The sequence below is a fragment of the Leiobunum rupestre genome, chromosome 5, assembly GCF_980474605.1.
Source record: "Leiobunum rupestre chromosome 5, qqLeiRupe1.1.hap1, whole genome shotgun sequence".
Taxonomy (NCBI): domain Eukaryota; kingdom Metazoa; phylum Arthropoda; class Arachnida; order Opiliones; family Sclerosomatidae; genus Leiobunum; species Leiobunum rupestre.
The window spans coordinates 70438605-70464858 of record NC_143388.1 but is presented as its reverse complement, the minus strand read 5'-3'; the positions used below and the strand labels follow the sequence as shown (position 1 = coordinate 70464858).

The 26254-nt window shown below is 35.3% G+C and overlaps 1 long non-coding RNA gene across 1 annotated transcript; it reads right to left on the bottom strand.

Annotated features, from left to right (window-relative positions):
• Positions 1-569: 569 nt before the first annotated feature.
• Positions 570-1585, bottom strand: LOC149945775 (uncharacterized). The gene is made up of 4 exons (XR_016481018.1): positions 1460-1585; positions 1313-1391; positions 798-1038; positions 570-702 (listed from the first exon to the last, which is right to left on the bottom strand). It is a non-coding gene; the product is annotated as an uncharacterized LOC149945775 (long non-coding RNA).
• Between the last annotated feature and the right edge of the window lie 24669 nt (positions 1586-26254).

Below are 26254 nucleotides of genomic sequence, written 5' to 3'. Positions count from 1 at the left end.
CATTTTAAAAGTTACTTATTTTTTTGTGATTTTACACATTTTAAGAAAACAAGTTAGCTGAAAGTATTTTTTTGAGAAAGAATATGGGGAAAATGAAACCAGGTGAAGAGAGACAACCAAACTTTAGTACAAGAGAACTTCAAGCAATTATTAATTGTTTGGAAGCTAGGCCTGATTTATTGAAAACCTACAAAAGTAGTGAAGATGTGGAGAAGGCCTGGGCAGAAATTGCCCACGAAATTGCCTGTATATATGGGTATGGGCCTCATAAGAGCGACAGTAAAAATAAGAGCTAAGTGGACTGATTACAAAAGCACCGTTAAAAAAAGGAGGTGTCCGTTTGCCGTTTAATAAGTGAAGCTGCGTTGCACGGGATTAGAGGAGTTGATAGTTCACAAGTCAAGCACCAGGTTGGTTGTTTGTGCAAAGCTAGTGTTTTGAAATGAAACCACAATAGTCTAATTAAATTTTAATGCAAAGCTAGAAAATCCTCCATTGTAACAAGTGAAAATATTTCAGTGTAGCACGACTCATTGGCACTCCTAACTGGACTATTTCGGGTTACTCCCCTCAATATGCCAGCAAGTGTGGGTGGTGACGCTATAGATTTTTCACTGAAGAGACATGGTAAAATGGGCTTAGAAGTAGAATCACAGTTTCATTGGTTAAACATAATCTTGTTTAGCTTCCCAAATTGATGAGCTTGCATGAGAAAAGAAGTTTAGAAATATGGAAGAGTTGGTCGCAGATATTGGTACATTTCAATAAGGTCACGTAAAAACTAACCAGTCCTTTACCTTATTTGTACTCTCATAAACAGATGCAAGAGCAATGGGTAGTGAAAACCCATTTCCTCCACCTAGGCCTACAATGAAACCTATAGGGCACAGTTTCTTGTTTCAAAGGCAGATCTGATACTGATATCGTTGTTCACATTTTGCCAGAACAATCTGAGTACATGATTTTCACAGGTTTAAAGCTTGGTTCACATACGTTAGCAGCTTTTCCATTTTCTCTGTGTTCTTGCGTTCCACAGCACTACAGAAGGCCGAGTGGGAAATGAGAAAATACAGAAAATTTATCCCAGTGAACCAAGTTTAACAATTTGAAAATTTAAAAAAAAACTTAAATTGGGTATTAAATTTTAGTGGGAAAGACTTTTAAGTTAAAATGTAAGTACATTATAAAGTAATTTTGGGTCAAATATTCAGGGGAAAAATCTACAAAACTCAAGTTAATTTGAACGATAATAATTGTGGCTATACCGTGGAATGTGGTTGATAAAGACTTTTGAAAATATTGATAAACTCACTTGACAGTTCAAAAAGAAGTCACAAAAGGCAAACTACCAGACACCCAGCACCTAAGCCTTCTTTAACAGCTGCTAACACCTTAGAAAAAACAGCTCAGTCAGTTGTGAATTATCAAGAAAGGTTAAATGCAATTTTGGGTTCAATACTTTCCGAAATGGTAGCCAAACGGTCACAAGATGCCTAACTTGGCATTGCATTTTCCAATCATTTAGAAAATGCAAATAGAATTCTTATTGGCATTCACAACACTCAAGTACCTGTTGGAAATCTTTACCTTGGTGTTACATCAATTCCACTTCCTAACCCTAAAACAAAAAATCATTGATATGTCTAATCTTTCAAAATAAAACTGGTGCAAATTATTAATTACTTATCTTTAGCACTAAGATTGATGTTTTCAAATATATTATCATCCTTTCATATGCATTATTTCCATCTATTTATATTTTGTAAACCACTCTATAAACTCATTGTTCATTATGTACCTCTTTCATTTTTCACAGCTGTTATTTTTTTTACTCTGATCAGCTAGTTTTTTTTCTAATAAGAAGCCTCCATCTACCCACCAGATTTTTTTCCCAAAATAAAAGGCGCCCTTTTTGAATTTTTAATTATTCAAATAAATTACCATGTTTTCTTTTAATATATATTTTTTATTGGCGAAGAGCAATTAATTTACATTGAAAAAATATTTGAAAGTAATCGACGAATAACATATTATTGAACCAGTAATAAATAACAAAGAATAATATCACAAGAGAACAAAATCATTGGAGTTATTAGAGAAACTAGAGTTTTTAGTTCCAAAATTAGAATCCTTGACCACGTGATTACATTATAAGAAAATTTGTTCTACAAGTATGTCCCCAAATTAAATTTAATAATGGGAGAGGGCGGTTTTAATTTTAAAAATCAAATCATATCGTAGAAAACTGAAATTATTCTTGATGTAAATTTCTTTGTCCATTCAAGTTTTCCACCAATTGATTTAAAATTTGATTAGCCCGAGCATGTAATTGAGCATTAGTGAAATGACATGGGGGATCCTGTTCGCTTGTGCCATCTCGTTCTTCTACCATTGCCTCGGGCATTTCCACACCCTTGTCAAGGTAGAAATTGTACAAGATGACACAAGCGAATACAAATTTTCAAACCTTAAATCTGGGGCATACAGCAAATTGCCTCCTTAATCACTCCATGATCTTTGATACTGTGTATCTCTCGCCCATGTGGCCGTCACCCACTGCATACTTCCAGTCACGTAAAAATTGAAGCAAATAAGTATCTTTAGAAAATAACAATGATTAGAAGTGGCAACATATGAGCATTAAAGAGCAACAAAAGGTAGGAAAATGTTAAAAGACCAAATTATTTTACAATGTTTTACACTCGGTTATTTTCCCTATGCAAATTTTTTATCCTCGGATGGTACATCTCCTAAAAACTGACCCTATACCACAAATTTTCTCTGGTTTTGTTTTGCACCCCTAGCTCACGAAAGGGGTGAGGTATCTTCCTTCCCAGATATTTTCTTCAAACTTTGCCCAATCGCTTTTCTTACTCATTTACTACTCAAAATCTAAGCCTAGATAAATATAAGTTTTGAGTATGAAAGAGTAGGATTAAAATATGTATTCCAAAAGGTTGTACAAAGAGTTAACAGAAGTGTTTGTCATATAACCGGTGTTAAAGCACATAATAGTAGTAAAAAAAAATTACATAGTGATAAAAAATATATTCCTACCTGGGAAGCTGCAGATAGTGGTCTCAATGCTTCATGGTCAAGGTCGGGCCTTGGTTCTTTCAAAAGTTTAATGAATACCCTTTTTGGAAGTCGATAATTTGCTAAAAACTCTGTCTGACCAAAGGGTCTGGTCTCTCGTGATAAATACACTCATTTCCAACTGGTTCAACAACGTTTATTCCTCGATTAATTTCCTCAACTCTTCGCATCGCGAGCAGAGTGACAAACTCCGCCATTTTTGTTATCAATATTTCGCGTCGTTTACGTCTTTACGAGACCTCCAGAGCACTCGTAACTTTACGAGCGAAAGTCACTCGTAAAGTTACGAGCCTATTGTCTCTGCACACCATTTTCGCGAAAAAAATCGTAAGTTCTTTGGCCACGCCCACTTCCTCGTAAATTTACGAGGATTGTAAAGTTACGAGAGTGAAAAAACGTCTCTGCACCGGGCCCTAAGTGTTTAAATAAAGTCAGTTGCTTTTTCGTTTTCATTTCGAACTGTTGTCGTTTTTATTTGTCTTTTGTTATGATCCAGATTCATTTAGGCATAACGAACACGCAAAGATTTTCTCTGTCTTTTTAAACTGACCTTCAGCTAAATCAGTACTAGCTTAGTCGAGATTTCACAAAATCAAATAACTATTGCGTTCTCCTTGTGTAAATATGGTTTACCAAATATATCAAGTCATTTTCCTTTTTAAAATCTATTTTCGCACATGGTTCAATAAGACATTTACACTTGTTAGTGTTGGCAAAGTTAAAATTTTAAATATTTACTCATTATTTCACAAAGCAAAAGGTTTCCAGCACTCAGACAATTATCCCAAAAGAAATGGTTTAAATTTTGATATTTAATATTTAAACAATGGATTTAAATTGTAAATTTCTTGCTGAATTTACAGTTTAATAAATGTGTCTGTTTTTCTGGGCAATTAACAATTAAAATCATTTTTAAAATGATAAAAAAATCGCATCCCAGGTGTTGCGACGTGGCAACAGCTGTTGGGAAAGACTGTGAGGGGAAAGAAAACCATAAATTTATTTTTTTCTTCTAATAAGCAAATAATATTTGTGGTTTTGTAAAGCATTCATCCACAAATCGAACAAAGCGTAATTAATCGAATAATTAAAAGAAATGCCATCCTCCTGGTTTTAATAGATTGTACATATCTGTGCGCCACGTCAAGAGCTTTCCCAGCGTTTGGTTTTTTGTGAGTCGTGGCAAATTTAAAGATTAGTTGAAGCTTTGGTAACGAACCAAACGTCTCCAATTAAGTCATTAACTCAATTTTGGTAAGTCAAAATCTTTTATCTTACGATTTTTTACGTAAACCTTTTCAGCTGTTATAGTTTTGCCACGTTAGGTGTGAGGTAAACGGATAAATTTCCATGATTCTGTGTTGCTGCTAAATGTATTTTATAGTGGTTACACATCATTTTAACAGTGGGGTTTTGAATATGGGAAATGCGTTAGAATTGAGATAAATAACAAAAACAAATGACAAATTTGCAATGAGTTTAAACACAAAAGACCATAGTGAACCGATTCGGAACACACTGGGAGTATTTCAACATGTACGCGATTTCTTCCTTTGACGCTGTCGTCTTTGTGTAAGAGTTGAAGAAACTTCGTATATTTATTATAACTTGTACAAAATACACATTTTCCTACTGTGTTCTTCTGTGTTTAATTAAATCCATTGCACATTTCTTATTTACTCATTTATTGTTTGTTATTTACCTCAATTCCCACGCATTAGCAAATTCGTCGTACCCCTGAAACTGCATTTCCCTTTTCGTGGCTATGCGCTTGTTGCAGCCTACTTTCAGGGGCCATCAGGCCACATTTTGAAGCTCCCTGGCGCTCTTTTAACTAAATGTAAGAAAATGGGGGAAAGGCATACTTATCATTTCACCCCCAAGAACTCCTTAAATTTATACATAACCTTTGGAAACACCCTGTATAGTTGCCCAGAAATATTTTTAATGTGTAAAAACAATATTTTGTTCATAAATAAAGGAGCCATTTATTTGTCAACTTGCAAATTTCTTAATCAGTATTTGAGTCAATTCCTTAACAGGGATATGTCAATGTATCAAAAAATAATTACCTTTTATTGTTAAATAAACAGGGTGACTAATAAACAATAACATTTTTAAAGAGCCACACTAAATGTTTGAACGTGCCTCCCACGTCGCTATCAGGCATTTTTTAGATTAGGTTAAGTAGTTTTAACAATAAATGAGTTTGGTCCTACTTATTAATAATGAGTTTAACGATTTACGTTTTTCAATTTCTAAAGATTCGTGGATGTCACTTTCCACTAGGAAACTTATTTCCGCTATTAGTTTTTTATGTTCTAAATAGTTTTTACCCCACTCATTTTTTTTATAAAATCAATCATGAATTGCCTTGTGATTTATTTCAAACGGACATGTGCTCTTTGTTCATTAACCCTGATCCTATTTTGTTTCTCCAACCTCAGACATGGGACCAGAATTATAGTTTATCCATTGATGCCTCATTTATGATATACTTCTTATTAATTTTTTTGGGTTAAAAATAAAATTTTACTGACGGGATTAAAAATCGGATCGAAAGTAGTAAAGGGGTTTCCGATATTGAAGAGATTTTGGGTAGAACGATTTTCGTTTTTTGGCGCGATAATATAAGTTCGTTTTGGAGTTGAAATATTAAAGTTGGAGATCTGCCTATTAAGTTGGCCCGCCGGGTACAAAGTTGAAATTGCTTAAAGGGAAAACGGTCAAGCAAAATTACTAGAGCTATCTCATCATTTCAAAATGATATTGTAGTAGGTTGTAGAATTTCACTAGCGCTCGGAATTTCTTGAAATGAAATTTGAAATTGCAATCCATTGCTTTAATTAGTTTTTTTAAAGGGCAAAACACCAGTTATTATTAAGTATTTGTTCCTAGTTACAAACGAAAAGCTAACAGGGTCGTGAGGAAAAGAGCGGGGGGTTATAGTTTTTGCTTTTGTGAAGCAAATGATTTTTGTAATATCAGCATCGCTATACTGCAAGCGAGCCCTGTCATTGAAGAAAAACATGTAGGATTCGGCGCCTGGAAGATTGATACCCAAAATACGAACTCAGCGGTTATCAAAAAGCTTCTAAGTGATGAAGATTTCTTCAAACAAAAACAAATCTTTACCAAAACCAACTGTTGTCAGGAATTAGAAATAAAAAAGAAATTTTAACAGTATAATGCCCAAAGAGCGAAATTGGATTACTAGACGTAAAGATCGTTGAGAAACTAGAGGAAAGGTCTTTTACACTATGCAAAAATTGCAAAGGCGAGGAGAATCGTGTGTTATCGTATATTCTTCCTGAAGTCTTTATTTTAGTAGAAACAGTAGAGTTATCAAAAGGACTGAACAGTGAAAAACATATGGTCGTGAAACTTGAGGAGGTTCCAACATATTTCCGTTGCAATGAAAATAATTTTGAATAAAAATAAATATTTCGAAGAAGCAGTGAAAACCCAGGAAAGCAAATGGGCTTTACTTGAGCTATGCATATAGACACAGTAAGAAATGGGAAAAACACGATGATCTCTTGGATAAAATACTAATTGTAGTGATTCGGAAATCACCATTATTCATTTAATTTTATACTCAAATAAATAGTTATGTAACAGTAATATTATGTTATTAAAAAATGTTACAAAGTGTAAATAAAATTGTTTTTTGAAATATTCAAATTATAAATATTAAGCAATTTCAACTTTGTACCCGGCGAGTCAACTTAATAGGCAGATCGCCAACTTTAATATTTCAACTCCAAAACGAGCTTATAGTATCGCGCCAATTAAGCGCTATTACGCGCCATATACTTCGAATTTTGCGCCATACCAGTTTTTGAATTATTCAAAATATAAATATTAAGCAATTTCAACTTTGTACCCGGCGGGCCAACTTAATAGGCAGACCGCCAACTTTAATATTTCAACTCCAAAACGAACTTATATTATCGCGCCAATTAAGCACTATTACGCGCCATATACTTCGAATTTAGCAATTTAAATTTTTCAAACTAAATTGTTCATTTAATATTTTGTAATATGGTTTTTAAAATTGATTTAATCGTAACTTTGTCTTGCTTAGTGCTCGCTGCTCTCAATAGTTTTTCAGAAAATTTCAACCCGTCTTTTATAATCCAACTTAAAAAAAACCACAAATAATTAAACACCGTATTTTCCAATACACCAAACATCGTACACTGATTTTTTTGTCACCAAAATTAACTTCACCGAATATTTTACCACGAACTTAATTTGAGGCTCTTAATTTAGCGTTATTAGCAAAAAAGAACTGTGAGCATAAAATAACGGGACACTTTAAGGAGCTCGTCAATTTGTAAATCACAAATAATGTTTTGAACGTTAAATTTATTTAAGATGAGCGTAATAGCTGAACGTAAATAATAAATATAGCTCTTGAAGTTAAAATTGGAATTAATATTTAAATTCGGAAACGGATATGGTGCAAAATTCATCTCATTGGCGCGTAATGGCGCGTAATCTGTGCATTAATATAAAGTATGTTTCAAACTCATTTGAGAACTTTGGCTACTGCGTAATCTCAGCCCGCCAGTTTCAAAATATATTTGTCATTCATTTTGAACAGAGCAAAATTCGACGATGGTGGTGCGTAATAGCGCGTTATTGTGGCAATATTATAAGTAGGTTTGAAACCTAGTTTTGCGCTTGGCGGGCTGCGTCAACTTGGCCCGCCGGGTTTCAAAATTTTTTTTTTTAATTTTTTGTTATAATAACATTTTCAAATTTTAAATTAGTGGCGCCCAATAGCGCAAAATCAGAACTTTATTTTGAAAAACATTGTGTTGAAATTTAATGAGTTGGCGGGCTGAATCTCAAATATTGGATAATTAATAACTTTTGATCCGTTATGGCGCAAAAATTTTAAATGGTGGCGCACAATAGCGCAAAATAGGCGCAAAAGTATAGGATGTAATTTAAGAGATATATTAGATTTCGGCGAGCTGGCGTCAACTTAGCCCGCCGAGTTTCAAATATAATTTTCTGAAATTCTACGCTGGCGCGAAATTTGAAATTTACGGCGCCCAATAGCGCGTAACTAGCGCCTAATTATGCGCGACCTGGATTTTAATTTTGAATAAATGGTGAGCTAGGTTGACGACACCAAATATCGTTAGTTCTTGTTATGGACACTCCAAGAAAAATATTTTTTTTGTTCTTTTCGTTAAGGCTTAACATTTACGTTGAAACGAAATTAACAAATAAATATCAGTTCCATTTAAAATAATTCTTTCAAATTTATTTTTCAGTATTTCTGGGAAATAAACTTCTTAAATAAGCTGAAAAACATTTAATTTAAATTTTGTCATTATGCAACAGTTTGCACTTTGCAATGTCAATTTTTGTATATGGCGTAAATCAGAAGCCTTAAGACAAATCATTGCCTCGTTTTGGAGGCTAGCACGGGCTTTTAAAATAAAGTACGCAATGACTTAAATTATTAGTAATATTTGAATAGCAAAACTAACAGATAAAACAATTATCCTTGTTTATTATAATTTGAATGGAAAACCACACACAGCCATGAACCTAAGGGGCGTCACTGTTTTGGACCAAGGATATCCTAGTTGGCAACTTTTTGAAATTATACAGTGAAAGGTTATACGTATATAACTCGGAAATAGTTGCTTTGATAATCCTTTGTGTTTGATTTATTAAGTTTTTGAACTGGGATCATTAAAGTGTTAATATTTCTTCCTAGCTTTAATATTGTCCTTTTTCTATTTTTATTCATTGCGTGTGAGGAAATAAATATCACCAAGTGTTTTATAATTTTGCATCAAAGGATTAATGAGAAAAAATATGAAATTAATAAAGGTTATATATATTTTTTAGTTTGAATGAAAATGGATCATTTGGGAATCTGTATTTGACAGCTTTACTATTTACTTTTTCTCAATTGAACCTCGAAACTAATAAGCTAACTCTAAACTTTAAGGTTAAACGTACGTTTGGTATGTAAGGTTTTTTTAATTCGGCTTGTGCTGTGGTTGTTATTTTAGTAAATTAATATTTCAAAAAACTACTTTAGGAATAAATCACAATTGTAAAAAGGCTTTTATTTGAAGTAAATTTTTTTGAAAAAAATAAATCTTCTGTACTGTGCTTAGTATAGAAGGAATCACCTGTATTGGTACACTGAACTGCAATGTATTTCAGTCAAATTTCAGTCGAAAACAAAAATTGCAATTAACTGCATTGAATTTCTAAGCAGCAATTAGATAAAGTTTGACTGTAATAAGAGCAAGCTAAACTACTATTGCAAGTTTCATAAACCCGTTTTTGCGGCCAAAACTTTAGATGTCACATGGAAAAATTATTTTTATAAAATTAGTTACTTTATAAAATTAGACATTTTTGAAATCTCAAGTTATTTTTATACGCCACGTAGAAGACAAGTTAGCATTGTGATACTTTTTTTGGAAAAATCAAGCATCGAAATCAATCATGAATTATTTCAATATCTTATATAAACAATTCATTGCCTTATGTCCTTTATTTTTGAAGTTATCGAACAAAAACCACTGAAAAATGCACCAAATCCGCCATTTTCGTTTGGGTTTAACTTGAGAACCCGCAGGCTAATTTCGATTTCGTTTTTTTTAAATTGATAGAAAACAAAAGCTATTACGATAATATTTTGAAAAAACTTTGCGATCTCTGACGCAGTAGCGGCAATTGGTTTTAATTTTTAGTAAAACAATTTCTGGTAAATTTGCACAAATATAGCCAGAAATTGGGCTATTTTTGGGCTAGAAACTAAAATAGTTGGCGAAAAGTGTATGCATAAAAATTAAGAACCGGATTGTCCTAAATACGGATAAATGACCAACAATTTTCACTTACTTAATTGTAAAAGATATATATGTGAACTTGCGACGATACCACTAAGATGGTAAGCTATAATCGAAAGTAAGTTCCCGTTGGAATGTTTATCAAAATTTTCTCATTAACATAAAAACTTACAAAATTAAAATTTGCAATATAATAATGAATGATTAATGACGCCGTCCAGTTGATGTATACAAATAGTTAAAAATCTAACTCATATATAATACAGTTTATATGATGAAGCAGAAAATGTTAAAAATTCAAAAAGTTAAATTTTCCTTACTTTTTTTATAAAAAATGTATTAAAATCAAATTGTAATTAATTTATGTGATTCATTATTATATTGCAAATTTTAATTTTGTAAAAGTTTTTATGGTTATAAGATAAATGATATAAACATACCGACGGGAACTAAAGTTTTATATTAGTCTAACATCTTAATAGTTTCGTCGCGAGTTCTTTTACAATGATATAAGTGTAAACTGTTGGTCATTTATCCGTAATTAGGACAATACGATTCTTAATTTTTATGCATCAACTTTTCGCCAATTATTTCAATTCCTAGCACAAAAATAATCCAATTTCTGGCTATATTTGTGCTTTTTACCAGAAATTGTTTTACCAAGAATAAATACCAATTGCCGCTACTGCGTCAAAAATCGCAAAGTTTTTTCAAAATATTTAAGTAATATCACTTGTTTTCTTTCAATTTTAAAAAACCAAATCGAAGAGAGAAGGATTATGACATGGAGGACGAGATTATCAGTCTGATATATCATCTCGTCCTCCAGGTCACAATCAGTGGATTCTCTCTCTCTCTGCTTTCCCCCTCTGCTTTCCCCATTCTCCAGTATATAACCTCGTCCTCCAGAAAGCAATCCCTAGAATCTCTCTCTCTGCTTTCCCCATTACCCAGAATCTTACCTCGTCCTCCAGAAAGTAATCCCTAGAATCTCTCTCTGCTTTCCCCCATTTCATCTCCCCATTCTCCAGAATATAATCTCGTCCTCCAGAAAGCAATCTCTTGATTATCTCTCTCTCTAAGTCCTCCCCATCCCTCGTTAACCATAATTTCTTAAGCGCTTCTAATTTCTATAATAAGCAATAAAGAACAAGTTATTTAAAGTAGAGGTTTACTTACAATTAAGGTTAAGGCAGCTGTCGACTCGCGTTGCATGAAGGACTTGCCATCACAATGCTAGGAATTGTAAATCAACCCCTTGTTTAAAGACATTATAAGTCGCTCGATGATTTGGACCTTAAGTATTATAATTATTAAATAATACTACATTCGTAACGTTTTTATTCGATTTCTGCTAGACGGCTTGAAGAAAATTGTAATATTGAAAAAAGAGTAATACTATCCTTTCTTTCTTAATTTGCATGAATTGAGTTTTTTCACGGTTGTAGAGATATTGCTACACTAACAATTTTAAGTCTTCTATTTAGCTACACTTAGCATACATTTTTTTGAAGCTTGCTTTAGGTTTTTCTTCGTTGCATGTTCGATTAATTAATTTAACCTCTGGGAGTACGAATTCGAATAATCACATAAAAGCTCAGTTTTTAACTTCTTTTCATTTCTCGCCGATTGGCTCTCAGGGTGGAGTAATGGGTATATTTATATTAAATAAAAATATGTTTTTACTGTGTAAACGTGTTGAGTTATAAATGTTTAGCTTTTAAGATGAAAAATACCTTACAATTTAAGAAATTTTCACTGAAATGTAATAAAGGAAATTTAAATAAAATGTCTAGCTGAATAAAAGTTATTTAAATAAATTCATTTAACTATACAAAAAATTAACACATAATACCCAATAAGGAGCGGCTTTCATATTAACTAATCAGCTTTTTATAAAACGGAAAGTTTTAATAGTGGACCGGGCCCAAATTTAGAGGACTCGTATTAAACAACCCAGAACCCTGTAATGATCGACTAAAGTGAATCGGGGTTAATCTGAATATCATCGCCAGTCTGTTTGAAAATTTTCGGGTTTAACAATGTCGAGCAATGAAATTATTGGTAATAATAATATGCATGGCAAACTAAAAGAAAATCAATCAGAGAGAGGTAATACGACTGGGGGATTGAGATAATCAGTATGATATCTTATCTCATTCCCCCAGTCGTAACAGCAAGATTTTCTCTCTCTCTGCTTTCCCCCTTTCTACCCTCCCCAATCCCCCAATCGTAACCGCAAGATTTTCTCTCTCTGCTTTCCCCCTTTTCATCCTCCCCCTATCCCCCAATCGTTATCGCAATATTATCTCTGCTTTCACCCTTTCTACCCTCCCCAATCCCCCGATCGTAATCGCAAGAATTTCTCTCTGCTTTTTCCCCCTCCCCAATCACCAGAATTTTTCATTCTCCAGAATCTGTACTACGCAGCGCTACTATCTTTGTTAACCAGACTGTAACAGCAAGATTCTCCCCCTTTTCCCCTTCCCCCCAATCGCCATAATTTATCGCTATAGCACCCCCACCCTGTTAACTATAATTTATAATATCAAGAATAGGATCAATAATAACAAGTTATTTACATTTATTTTTTTATTTTAGAACTTTGTTTACATGATTAAGTAAAATTGGTTCAACAACTAGTCCGACATTATATATAATCCGTTTAAATCGTAATTTATCTATAAAATAATAATAAATTCGATCTTCATAAGGGATATATACAATTTCATTTAAAGGGTTGAAACAACCTATCTTCTGCAAGGGCAACTTGTATAAACAATTTAATTAAAAGTTCTACCTCACGACGTCTGACCGGAATAGAGATGAAGTCATCGTCCTCCAGTTCCGCTGACCTTGGTGGTGCCGGGATGTCCCATTCTTGCGAGATGTACTTTTCAGAGAGTGAATTATCCCTTGACGGTCAGTGTGGGAAGAATATGGCATGTTCAAGTTCTGGTACGTCTCCTGATTCCCAGTCTCCTAAGATTCCATGGCACTTGTAACATCCTATATCATCGCTATGTTGAATGTAGTAGAATCCAGCCTCCGCTAGTTTTTCTTTGGACACATGTGGATTTTTCCAGTGACGAAACGTTTCAAGTCGATACGCTTCGATTTCCATAGCTGATCTAGACAAAATATTTTCTATAGTTTCAAATAATACATTCTCTAAGCCTACATGCCTAATTGTCTCACTAAACCTAATTTTCTCAATATGGTTAAATTTCTTCGCTAAAATTCTCAATATAAACGCTTTTTCAATTTGCAAATTGTTTTTAATACGTCTAAAAATATAGTCTTCTACAAAACCAAAATAGTTACTTACTTTACAGTTGGAAATCCTTTGTTGAGCTGTAAAAAGACGGAACTAACCGACAGCAGGTCTTTAGTCGTCAATGCGCCGAAAAGAAATGAAGCGTGGGAGAAATCATCAGTTCCTATCTTGTCGAGATTAATTCATCGCGTGATCTAAACTACAACTAACCCTCAAATTCTATTAGCTGTCTCTCTCTGAGATAACAGATCTGCACTCTCGAGATTAAACCCGTCTCCTGATCAAAACTGCATTTCATGATTGACGTCATAACCCACTTGAAAAAACCCATTGCTACTCGAAGGAGAGTTTTGGAAATACCACGTTGACGATATCAAAATCGAGCCCTCAATTGAAAATGTTTACGGAAAACAAACCTCTTGGAAACTTGAGTGACATAGAAGATTGCTAAAAAATGGGTAAGTGTAATTTTTTTTCAATAAAGAGTCTTTTTTACATTTTAAAGTATGTATTAAGAGTGAAAAAAGTGACATTGGAAAAATTGTTTACAATTGTTTTTTCGCGTACTTGAGTTTATATTATTAAATAAAATGGCCGAGTCAAATTTCAATCTTTTTTATCATTACAAGGCCCAAGCTAACTAAATCTCAGTTAAATTAACTCAGACAATGTGTTTTTCAACAATCTTATTTTGCGTTTACTGAATATATTTTGTTAATGACGGGTGGAAAACTTCTTTCAATGGTTCATCACGGTAACAGATTTCAATGACTTTTAGAAAATACTTTAAATAGAACGTGCTAGAATAATGCAATAATATATTTCTACCAATGTTTTGTTTTCATGCTAGATTGCGTATACCACCCCGTTGTCCTAACTATTATACCAATACTTCCTGATTCTATTTGAAATTTTTTGTTTTTGGGTGGTTTATTTTATTCGAAAGTAAATGGTTTGGCGCTCGTAGAAGCGCGCGCATGTTTTCGAGAGAGGTCGGGTCTTATCTCTAAAAGATACCAGATGGCGTAGGAATATTTTTTTATCATCTGGAACCGGATTTTTTCCAGTCAGTGACCATACCTCTCTCTCTAGCTAATGGAATCGCCAAATTTGTTGTGATGAATTTTCTAGCATGATAAGAAGTTGGCAAGCCAAATTACACCTCTCCTCGGAAGAATTGTCCCTATTGTTATTAATTTATCGCGATGACCTTTAAAGATATATCGCCGCAATTCAGAGTTATTTACTAAAAACATAATCCCAGTTCAATCTCGCCTGGTATAATTTTTTTTTTAAATAATTGAGTCGAAACAACCGAGATTAATTTATTTATAATAATTTAAATTGAGTAGTTACAACAGCGAGTTAAACCTACTAAAACAATGCACAATTGAATTTAACCCTATTTACAGTCCGACTTTATCAGTTAAATATAATACGAAGCCTATTTTAATCAAAGATATATCTACAGAGGTTATTTGTATTTTTCTCGCTTACGAAATACTTGCCGCATCTTTAACGCTCATTTTATTTCAACACTCGCCCTTGATGAAGATACCGTTGAATAGCAATATATTCTACATCTGGTAGTGAACGTATCGTTGACTTCCTGTTGACGTTGTGACACAAACCGCATGAAAAAGACCAATACGATCCAATTTCCAATATCATATAATGACTCGCACATACGGGAAATCAATGACTGCATTAGGAATCGTAGATGTCCAAATACTCACACCAATAAAAAATATATTAACAAGAAGCGAAAAACGTACCATCACAAAGTACAGACTAAACCACAGCTCGTATATCAATAAATGACTGTAGACGGAATAGTAAGTGCGACACCTTACCATTAACCAACAGTAATTTTCGACGTTATTATCATGAAACCGGATAAGCTAAGCAACACGACCTACAAACTATAAACTGAACGTTTTCGTGGAAACAAATTAATCTAAAAATAACAAAGATAAAAATAAAAGGTCAAAGAATAGACAAAGAACAACATTATCTTGATTAGTAAAAATAACATACGACCCTTCCTTTGCCTAAAACCCAGATATATATTATATTAAAATAAGAGTATCCGAAAAACTAAACCTACTGACAATTAAAGAGTTAAACAACGTCATTGAATAATATATTACAGATTTATAACACAACGTAAATGGAATCAATAACACAGCGGCAACGAATCAAAGTCAACTCCCGACGAAATTAAAACAAGTTCACAAAAATTAAAAACAATGTCCAACAAAAAATATCCACTGCTATTGTATTCATCCGTTTACTAACAAAACCTGCCTTATCATAATGGTTCCTTTACTTTAATATTTTCCCAAAGGAAGTCAATGGCTCGGCGGTGGACTATCAGCATGGTAACAAAGTGACCCGAGTTCAATTCCTGATCACGATCAAATTTTACATTAAAATACTTAAATATTTAATTAAATATAAGATTAATATAATTTATAAATTTTTTATTAAATATAAGATTAATATAATTTATTAATATTTAATTAAATAACAGATTAATATAATTTATAAATATATAATTAAATATAAGATTAATATAATTTATTAATATTTAATTAAATATACGATTAATATAATTTATTAATATTTAATTAAATAAACGATTAATATAATTTATAAATATTTAATTAATATAATTTATAAATATTTAATTAATATTATTTATAAATATTTAATTAAATAGAAGATTAATATAATTTATAAATATTTAATTACATATAAGATTAATATAATTTATAAATATGTAATTAATATTATTTATAAATATTTAATTAAATAGAAGATTAATATAATTTATAAATATTTAATTACATATAAGATTAATATAATTTATAAATATTTAATTAAATATAAGATTAATATAATTTATAAATATTTAATTAAATATAAGATTAATATAATTTATAAATATTTAATTGAATATAAGATTAATTTAATTTATAAATATTTAATTAAATATAAGATTAATATAATTTTAAATATTTAAAATGATTTAGAATAAATTATAGTACCTAACGTTATAACTTTGTAAAGGACTTAACAAGCGGTGGTGGCTGAGTGGTTAAAGTAAATCTCTTGCACGAGGCAGATCCGGGTTCGATTTCCAGCCAGCGCCAATAAATCGCAAATTGATACAAAGACGAATACCCTGCCATTGGACGTTGGAAGGTTGCATAACACTCAGCACTCAGTCCGTCCAAAGAAGAAATTGAAGAGAAAACGCCCGTACAAACAACAAACATAACTACAGACTCAACAAAAACAAACTCAGCACACACAACCGTCATAACATAAACACAACAAACTAAACACCCACAACCGTCATAACATTTAGAACCTACACATAGCAATAACGAAATATCAAATCAAACTGAGTAGAAACCGTCACGACGGTGAGCGTTAACGAAAATACACCATCCAAACCCAACCCCAAATTTAACCCTTTGCCCCGAAAATGGGAACGCGTACGCAGGCCTGACAGACAGACCCACAGACAGACAGACAAGGTGGTTGTATAACCCCTCCATAGGGTACAAATTCCCCTCGGAGAGATAATAACCCCTACTAGGGTACAAAGTGCCCTCGTTTTTTTTCCTAATTTTTGTAGTAGTACGTTTTTGTACTCAGTCCTTTATATCTATGCAAAATATACATTACGCAGTATTCGCCGCAAACGTTACTAGTTAGTATTTGCAATAGTCTTTTACTAAATGTCCACGTCTTACACATTGAATTTAAATATTTTCTGATTGGGGTAAAAACGGGGGAAGCCCCATTGAATCCAAGTAAAATCCTCGTTTTCGGACATCGACGTAAACGCAAATCCAATGAGAACCGGTTTCGCCCCTTTTATCAAAATTAATGATAAGCGATTGTGGGTATTTCGCAACGGGTTTCAAATTATCGGAAGAAAAAACGCATTAAAAGTTCGGTGTTTTATACAGTGCCTGAGTTAAGTTAACGTTTGTCGTAGTCATTTTAATAGTCTCGAATAACGTTCCTATTTTTATCTATCTGTAAACAAGATTGAAATTCTGCGTACACGATAACGACCGTGGATTCTTTTAAAGGGGTACCAAATCCTAAATCTAACCGTAGTTGCCCTCTCTTTACTGGGTTCCAAAACGTGACGTCACTAGCAGAATTATCGGTAGTCAGATCAAAAGCGTATAAGGCAAAGCCTAGAGGAAAGTCAGCCAACGCGACGTGATTCCCCTCTCTTTGTAAAGAATCCCAGTTCCCGAGAATAGCGAATGATAGGCTAGCGTAAATTGTTAACTATTAAAATTAGGGGTCAACTTTTTCGAAGGGATTTGTTCGTTATCGACGTATAGAGCCAAATAATTTAGATCGAAAATTTCAAAATTGTTGGTGGCTAAACCAATAATAACTCTGTTTGGCATTGGACCTAAGAATATATTGTCAAAACTATCGTTCTGAATCAAACTAGCCAATGTTTTAGCTTTAATTTCGGTACGAGTAAAGGGATATTTGGCATTACTACGAAATAATCATTGCTGGTGGGCTAATAAAATTTTAGGCATAGTTTTAACTTTACGTTACAAGCTGGGGAAAATATAATCGAATAACCTATTTCGTCCCTTACCCCGTATAGGTTTTATATTCACTTTTGAGTTGCGAGACTAAATTCACTTTAGAGTCGCAAGACTGAAACCTATATTCACTTTAGAATCGCGAGACTATAGAGGCTTAATATTTAGCGATAATTAGCGATTGGTAGCCGCTACGTGCCCTTCCTCGGGACCAATTAGATTCGCTTTATAGCCGTAGGGTACCGTAGTGAAGTCGTCCAGTAATCACGCCTTGTCTACGACGGGTCTATAGATTTAAGTACCGTCGACGGAAGCGACCGTATTGTCGGGTAGACGTAAAATCTGCCGTGGTTGGGGTACGGTTACTGGTTCGTTCGGTTCTTCGGTGACACCTATCAACCTTTTTAACGTGTCCATAGTAACCAAATCTTTAATACCTTGATTTATACGGAACCTTTTGACCTTCATCTCGTAGGAGACTTTACCAGTCGTAGGGTTCAGTACTTAAAAGGCATAATTTTTTGCACCACCTGTAGCGAATTCTTCGATGTACGCGCCTTTTCCGTGCTTTTCCAACTCATCAGTAATTTCTCCGAGATAGTTTCCCGTCTCTATCTCTATCCCATCTCGTTCTTTTCGATAGATACAACTATCCGTGTCATAATAATACGAAAGCGGACCTAACTCCTTAAATAAGAGTATAACTTGATCCTAGCCATTGCCGTAGTATAGGCGGCAATTACTACGTTCGTGTTTGGATAAACAAGATCGATATCTTTCAAAAACGCCCACTTGACCACGCATTGCGTTTGACTTAAGGGGATAACCGATTTAACTTCTATATCAGGGTCTAAGAATAAATCGAAAAACTTTTTGGTTTCGCTAATAATAGCTGATTGGTCATGCGCAGGTTAAGACCGAACCATCCCCAAAAAGAATTAAGGCGAAGCTTCACGATGGTACGAAGTCCGGGGTTATTTTTAATATTGGTAGGATCAAGTTTTACTTCTTCCTTATCGTAACATTCGTCAACGTATTTCTTAATCTCTTGATCGGTATCTATTTCCCGGGGGTAAGCCGTTGGATTCCTGTTTGAGTTTAAGAAAAGCGTTTACGTATTCGGAGAAAAGTCCACCCTCTTTCGATAACGGATCGTATTTTACTTACTCGTATTCTCAAATTTTGTTAAAAGAAATGACCTTGAAACCCATTTCGATTGCCAACTGTACTTCGTCAGTGACCCAAGTACCAGTTATTTCGCGTTCAGAGTCTTCGTGGGGGCAATCCTGCTGGTTTCGAGACTCGCTACATTTTTGGCAGTTTCGATCCTATTCTTTGGGGTAAAACGGGATGGTAGAGAGATTGAGGCGGTAGCATTGTCGCTTTTATTAAACCATTTACCGTAGAAATGTCTGGGAAAGGAGCTTTTACGTGTATTTTAGGGTGTCCCACGGGTAACTTGCAATACTTGTTACACCACGGATAGAGTGAACAAATATTAATTTCCTCCCCTCTTTACACTTGTGATTTAATTTCAAGGCTTACGTACGTCCTCCGAAAAGGCTTCGCTGGGGCGGATTGGCTCTTTAATTTTTAATTTTTAATTTTGAGTAGAAATATAGGCGTCGATGGCGGAGTTAGTACGCCTCTCGGCTTTGAAGGTACATTCCCATTTTTCATGGACAGTGTCTCCCAATTGCTTCAAGTGGTTTGTGGTAGCAACGGTTGACACGTATCGTGAAATATGGGTCTGTGTTTGGTCGCCGTATAACGCTAAGTTTCTATTGATAGGAAAACAATTTTTATAGCCGTGATAATAACAACCGTGTTATTGAAAAACTTCGTTGCCGAGAAGTCCGTCCACGTTAATGTTAAGAATTCTAGGTTCAAATCCATTAAAAGCAGACTGTATTTCCTTCCCTCGTAAGTGAGATTCCCATTCAAGCCATTCGATCGCGCCAAAACTCTGGTTGCAGTTCATACGATAGCCGAAAGGGGGCACTACACCAATCGTATCGGGCTGTAAAAAGTGTTTCCTAAAGATAAAACTGCATACTCCCGCAATAGTTATCGCAGTTAAGAACGGGTCTATTTCAATTTTATCCATGAAAATTGAACGATAAGATAAACATCCTTGCAAAAGAATGTTTACGTCCTGGCGAAGGTATCGGATTAAATCTCTTTTATAATCAAAATTATTAAAATTGGGGTTCGAATTACTGCAGGCTTCTGACAGGGAATCGTTATACCACTGGATAAATTATTCGTAGGCCTTACCGCTTAAACGATTAGGGTCGTACGCTTCGATGGGAGGCATGTCATTATGTAGTACGTAATTGGTTTCGTTCGAACGGGCAGGATCAAATTCATGGTCTACGGCATTAAACAATAAATGCGGGAAATGTCCCTTATTCAAATTATTATCTAAACTTCCGTTTTTGAGTACCTTTCTTGGTTGGTGGCGTTTGTTCATTGTCGGAGTCGTGGACGCTTTTATTATTACTATTTTTTCGAGAACGAGTAGTTTTTTCGGCAGATTCTTTACGGTCGATCTTTAAAGGTTGCATATAACATAGATGGCCCAAGGGGTTAAACTCACTACACGAAAGACAATAGGTCTCTCCGCAAACGTGTACTGCCTTACGCTTAAACATACTGACAAATTTTCCTCATAGATTACAAACGTAAATTTTATTACATAAGGGCTCGGGTCCTGATAAATGATAATCGTAACAATTTTGATTAGGGAATACTCTTGAACATGATTGGCATGTTATCTTATCTACGTCCTTCCTGCAATCTTGTTTTCTACAACAAGCGTGACAGAAAAGAGAGCATTTATGATCTGTAAGTTTATTATAACCAACCAAACATTTTTCGAAAAATCTATTAAACGCGAAAAGGGGCTTTGGATTAGAAATTACGTTGAAATGATTTTCAATATTTAAAAGATAGAGACGTTTGCGGAGGGATCCATTGCATTCCCTCTCTTCATCAACGTTACCAAAAACAATTACAGGGAGGCTATTCTATAAGCTTCGAAACCGAGTTGTCGATCGACATCTCTCTCGATCTCGAACGGAGATCTCGAAAATGACTGAAATGGTATTCTGTACAAAAGTTATCGAACTTTAGAAGTCGAATATCGACAACGCTCTCGAAGACGATGTCAACAGGGAAATAGCTGTCGACATCGCCTTCGACTAGCTCTCCTCCAATCTTCATCTACAATAAAGTTTTCAAGACCATAAAACATTGGGCAACCATTCAGTAAAAACATCCCACTTTTGTCAAAGTCCTCATTCGTAAACCCAGCACTTAATTTTCACGTTTTTAACATTTCATTCGCTTCTTAATAATTAGTTTGTTGTTGTGAAAATGATGGGCTTATGTTTGGTCGTCTGCTAAAACTATACTCATCTCATTTGTTACTGTAGTCACGTGGCTGTTACGTCACTAGATTAGACTCTCCCTTTCAACCGGAAGTACGTTTTACGTTCGACTTCTCTCCTCTTGTCGAAAATCGACTTCTACGGTATCGATATCGAATCGCACGAGTTACAGAATAGCATATATCGATCAGGTGATAATTTTAATTACAATTTTCTTATTTGAGTTCATTTTGTGGTATTTTGAAAACTTTTCTACCGCAATATTGTAACTTTTTTCACTGTAGTTCACAAAATGGTATAAATAGTATGTTAATTTAATGCAAATTTCTATTAATTGTATTGTTTTCTAGGATATGATTGCATCACAAGCTCTCGAGAGGTTTTTCAAAATATTCAAGTCGGTTAATTATGTGACGTCAAACAATGGGTTCGACTTTAGATATTAAACTGGGTAAAATTATGACGTCAAACAATGGGTTTTTTCAAGTGGGTTAAATTATATAAAAATTACATTAAATCACGTTAGGAGGATGGATCCTAGTTACAAGTTTTTTTCTTGAAGAAGTCGAACGAAAATATTTTGTTCCTTACCTCCGAAGCTTTCAACAATCTGCTCTCTCTTTGGAAAGAACTTTTTGACGCAACGCAAACTGGAGAATCGTCGCGAACGCACAACATAATCGACTATCACGGCAACAACGTCGCCACGTCGAACACTATCAAATTGAACTCAGCCTACGGCCATATTCTGGATCTGGGATCTCGCAAAATCGGTGAGTTAAAAAAAATTTATTTTGTTCGGTTCCAAATAGATCTCTTAAACGAGCATAGAAATGTTATCGAATGGAAACTCTTTCGAGGCTTTATTTATGTACCCCGATCAATTTAACTCGTACCTTAAAGTAAAATCTTATTTTGGTTTTCTTAAATCACCCTCGGAAGTACTACAAGATTTTACCAATTTACTCGTATATAATCAATTAACCTGTAAACTTAGCTACTTTAATTTGTTTTCATTGTGTAATGTACAAGATAACCATCTAATGGAATATCTGATTGTACCTCCTAACATGTAAACTAAGTTCTAAAATAAAAATAATTAAATGTAAATAACTTGTTCTTTATTGCACATTTTCGAGAAATTAGGTAAATAAATTATAAAGATTAGAATATGGGTAATGAACGGATAGAGGGGTGAGCAGAGAGAGAGATAATCTAGAGATTGCTTTCTGGAGAATGGGGAGATGGAAGGGGGAAATCAGAGAGAGATATTCTAGGGATTGCTTTCTGGAGGACGAGTTATATTCTGGAGAATGGGGGAAGCAGAGGGGGAAAGCAGAGAGATAATCTAGAGATTGCTTTCTGGAGGACGAGATTAAATTCGGGAGAATGAGGCAAGCAGAGGGGGAAAGCAGAGATGTAATCTAGAGATTGCTTTCTGGAGGACGAGATTATATTCTGGAGAATGGGGAAAGCAGAGGGGGAAAGCAAAGAGAGATAATCTAGCGATTGCTTTCTGGAGGACGTGATTATATTCTGGAGAATGGGGAGATGGAAGGGGGAAAGCAGAGAGATTCTAGGGATTGCTTTCTGGAGGACGAGATAAGATTCTGGAGAATTTGGAAAGCAGAGAAAGATAATCTAGAGATTACTTTCTGGAGGACGAGATTGTATTCAGGAGAATGAGGCAAGCAGAGGGGGAAAACAGAGATATAATCTAGAGATTGCTTTCTGGAGGACGAGATTATATTCTGGAGAATGGGGAAAGCAGAGAAGGAAAGCAAAGAGAGATAATCTAGAGATTGCTTTCTTGAGGACGAGATTATATTCTGGAGAATGGGGAAAGCAGAGAAGGAAAGCAAAGAGAGATAATCTAGAGATTGCTTTCTTGAGGACGAGATTATATTCTGGAGAATGGGGAGATGGAAGGGGGGAATGCAGAGAGATTCTAGGGATTGCTTTCTGGAGGACGAGATTATATTCTGGAGAATGGGAAAGCAGTGGGGGAAAGCAGAGAGATTCAAGGGATTGCTTTCTGGAGGACGAGATAACATTCTGGAGAATTTGGAAAGCAGAGAAAGATATTCTAGAGATTACTTTCTGGAGGACGATATTGTATTCGGGAGAATGGGGAAAGCAGAGGGGGAAAGCAAAGAGAGATAATCTAGAGATTGTTTTCTGGAGGACGAGATTATATTCTGAAGAATGGGGAGATGGAAGGGGGGATGCAGAGAGATTCTAGGGATTGCTTTCTGGAGGACGAGATTATATTCTGGAGAATGGGAAAGCAGTGGGGGAAAGCAGAGAGATTCAAGGGATTGCTTTCTGGAGGACGAGATTATATTCTGGGGAATGGGGAGATGGAATGGGGGAAAGCAGAGAGAGATTCTAGGGATTGCTTTCTGGAGGACGAGATTATATTCTGGAGAATGGGAAAGCAGCGGTGGAAAGCAGAGAGATTCTAGGGATTGCTTTCTGGAGGACGAGATTGTATTCTGGAGAATGGGGAAAGCAGAGAAAGATAATCTAGAGATTACTTTCTGGAGGACGAGATTGTATTCAGGAGAATGAGGCAAGCAGAGGGGGAAAACAGAGATATAATCTAGAGATTGCTTTCTGGAGGACGAGATTATATTCTGGAGAATGGGGAAAGCAGAGAAGGAAAGCAAAGAGAGATAATCTAGAGATTGCTTTCTTGAGGACGAGATTATATTCTGGAGAATGGGGAAAGCAGAGAAGGAAAGCCTAGAGAGATAATCTAGAGATTGCTTTCTTGAGGACGAGATTATATTCTGGAGAATGGGGAGATGGAAGGGGGAATGCAGAGAGATTCAAGGGATTGCTTTCTGGAGGACGAGATTATATTCTGGAGAATGGGAAAGCAGTGGGGGAAAGCAGAGAGATTCAAGGGATTGCTTTCTGGAGGACGAGATAACATTCTGGAGAATTTGGAAAGCAGAGAAAGATATTCTAGAGATTACTTTCTGGAGGACGATATTGTATTCGGGAGAATGGGGAAAGCAGAGGGGGAAAGCAAAGAGAGATAATCTAGAGATTGTTTTCTGGAGGACGAGATTATATTCTGAAGAATGGGGAGATGGAAGGGGGGATGCAGAGAGATTCTAGGGATTGCTTTCTGGAGGACGAGATTATATTCTGGAGAATGGGAAAGCAGTGGGGGAAAGCAGAGAGATTCAAGGGATTGCTTTCTGGAGGACGAGATTATATTCTGGGGAATGGGGAGATGGAATGGGGGAAAGCAGAGAGAGATTCTAGGGATTGCTTTCTGGAGGACGAGATTGTATTCTGGAGAATGGGGAAAGCAGAGAAAGATAATCTAGAGATTACTTTCTGGAGGACGAGATTGTATTCAGGAGAATGAGGCAAGCAGAGGGGGAAAACAGAGATATAATCTAGAGATTGCTTTCTGGAGGACGAGATTATATTCTGGAGAATGGGGAAAGCAGAGAAGGAAAGCAAAGAGAGATAATCTAGAGATTGCTTTCTTGAGGACGAGATTATATTCTGGAGAATGGGGAAAGCAGAGAAGGAAAGCCTAGAGAGATAATCTAGAGATTGCTTTCTTGAGGACGAGATTATATTCTGGAGAATGGGGAGATGGAAGGGGGAATGCAGAGAGATTCAAGGGATTGCTTTCTGGAGGACGAGATTATATTCTGGAGAATGGGAAAGCAGTGGGGGAAAGCAGAGAGATTCAAGGGATTGCTTTCTGGAGGACGAGATAACATTCTGGAGAATTTGGAAAGCAGAGAAAGATATTCTAGAGATTACTTTCTGGAGGACGATATTGTATTCGGGAGAATGGGGAAAGCAGAGGGGGAAAGCTAAGAGAGATAATCTAGAGATTGTTTTCTGGAGGACGAGATTATATTCTGAAGAATGGGGAGATGGAAGGGGGGATGCAGAGAGATTCTAGGGATTGCTTTCTGGAGGACGAGATTATATTCTGGAGAATGGGAAAGCAGTGGGGGAAAGCAGAGAGATTCAAGGGATTGCTTTCTGGAGGACGAGATTATATTCTGGGGAATGGGGAGATGGAATGGGGGAAAGCAGAGAGAGATTCTAGGGATTGCTTTCTGGAGGACGAGATTGTATTCAGGAGAATGAGGCAAGCAGAGGGGGAAAACAGAGATATAATCTAGAGATTGCTTTCTGGAGGACGAGATTATATTCTGGAGAATGGGGAAAGCAGAGAAGGAAAGCAAAGAGAGATAATCTAGAGATTGCTTTCTTGAGGACGAGATTATATTCTGGAGAATGGGGAAAGCAGAGAAGGAAAGCCTAGAGAGATAATCTAGAGATTGCTTTCTTGAGGACGAGATTATATTCTGGAGAATGGGGAGATGGAAGGGGGAATGCAGAGAGATTCAAGGGATTGCTTTCTGGAGGACGAGATTATATTCTGGGGAATGGGGAGATGGAATGGGGGAAAGCAGAGAGAGATTCTAGGGATTGCTTTCTGGAGGACGAGATTATATTCTGGAGAATGGGAAAGCAGCGGGGGAAAGCAGAGAGATTCTAGGGATTGCTTTCTGGAGGACGAGATTGTATTCTGGAGAATGGGGAAAGCAGAGAGAGATTCTAGGGATTGCTTTCTGGAGGACGAGATTATATACTGGAGAATGGGGAAAGCAGAGGGGGAAAGCATAGAGAGAGAATCCACTGATTGGGACCTGGAGGACGAGATAAGATATCCGAGTGATAATCTCGTCCTCCAGGTCATAATCCTTCCCTCTAATCGAAATTAGCCTGCGGGTTCTCAAGTTAAACCCAAACGAAAATGGCGGATTTGGTGCATTTTTCGATAACATAATGCAATAACTTTTTATATAAGATATGGAACTAATTCATAACTAATTTCGATGCTTGATTTGCTGAAAAAAGTATCACAAGGCTAACTTGTGCGCTATGAAAAAAAATTTATACCATAAATATCTAATTTTATTAAAAAAAACTTATTTTATAATAATAATTTTTCAATGTGCCATCTAGAGTTTTGGCTGCAAAACGGGTTTATAAAACTTAGTGTATTGCAATTTA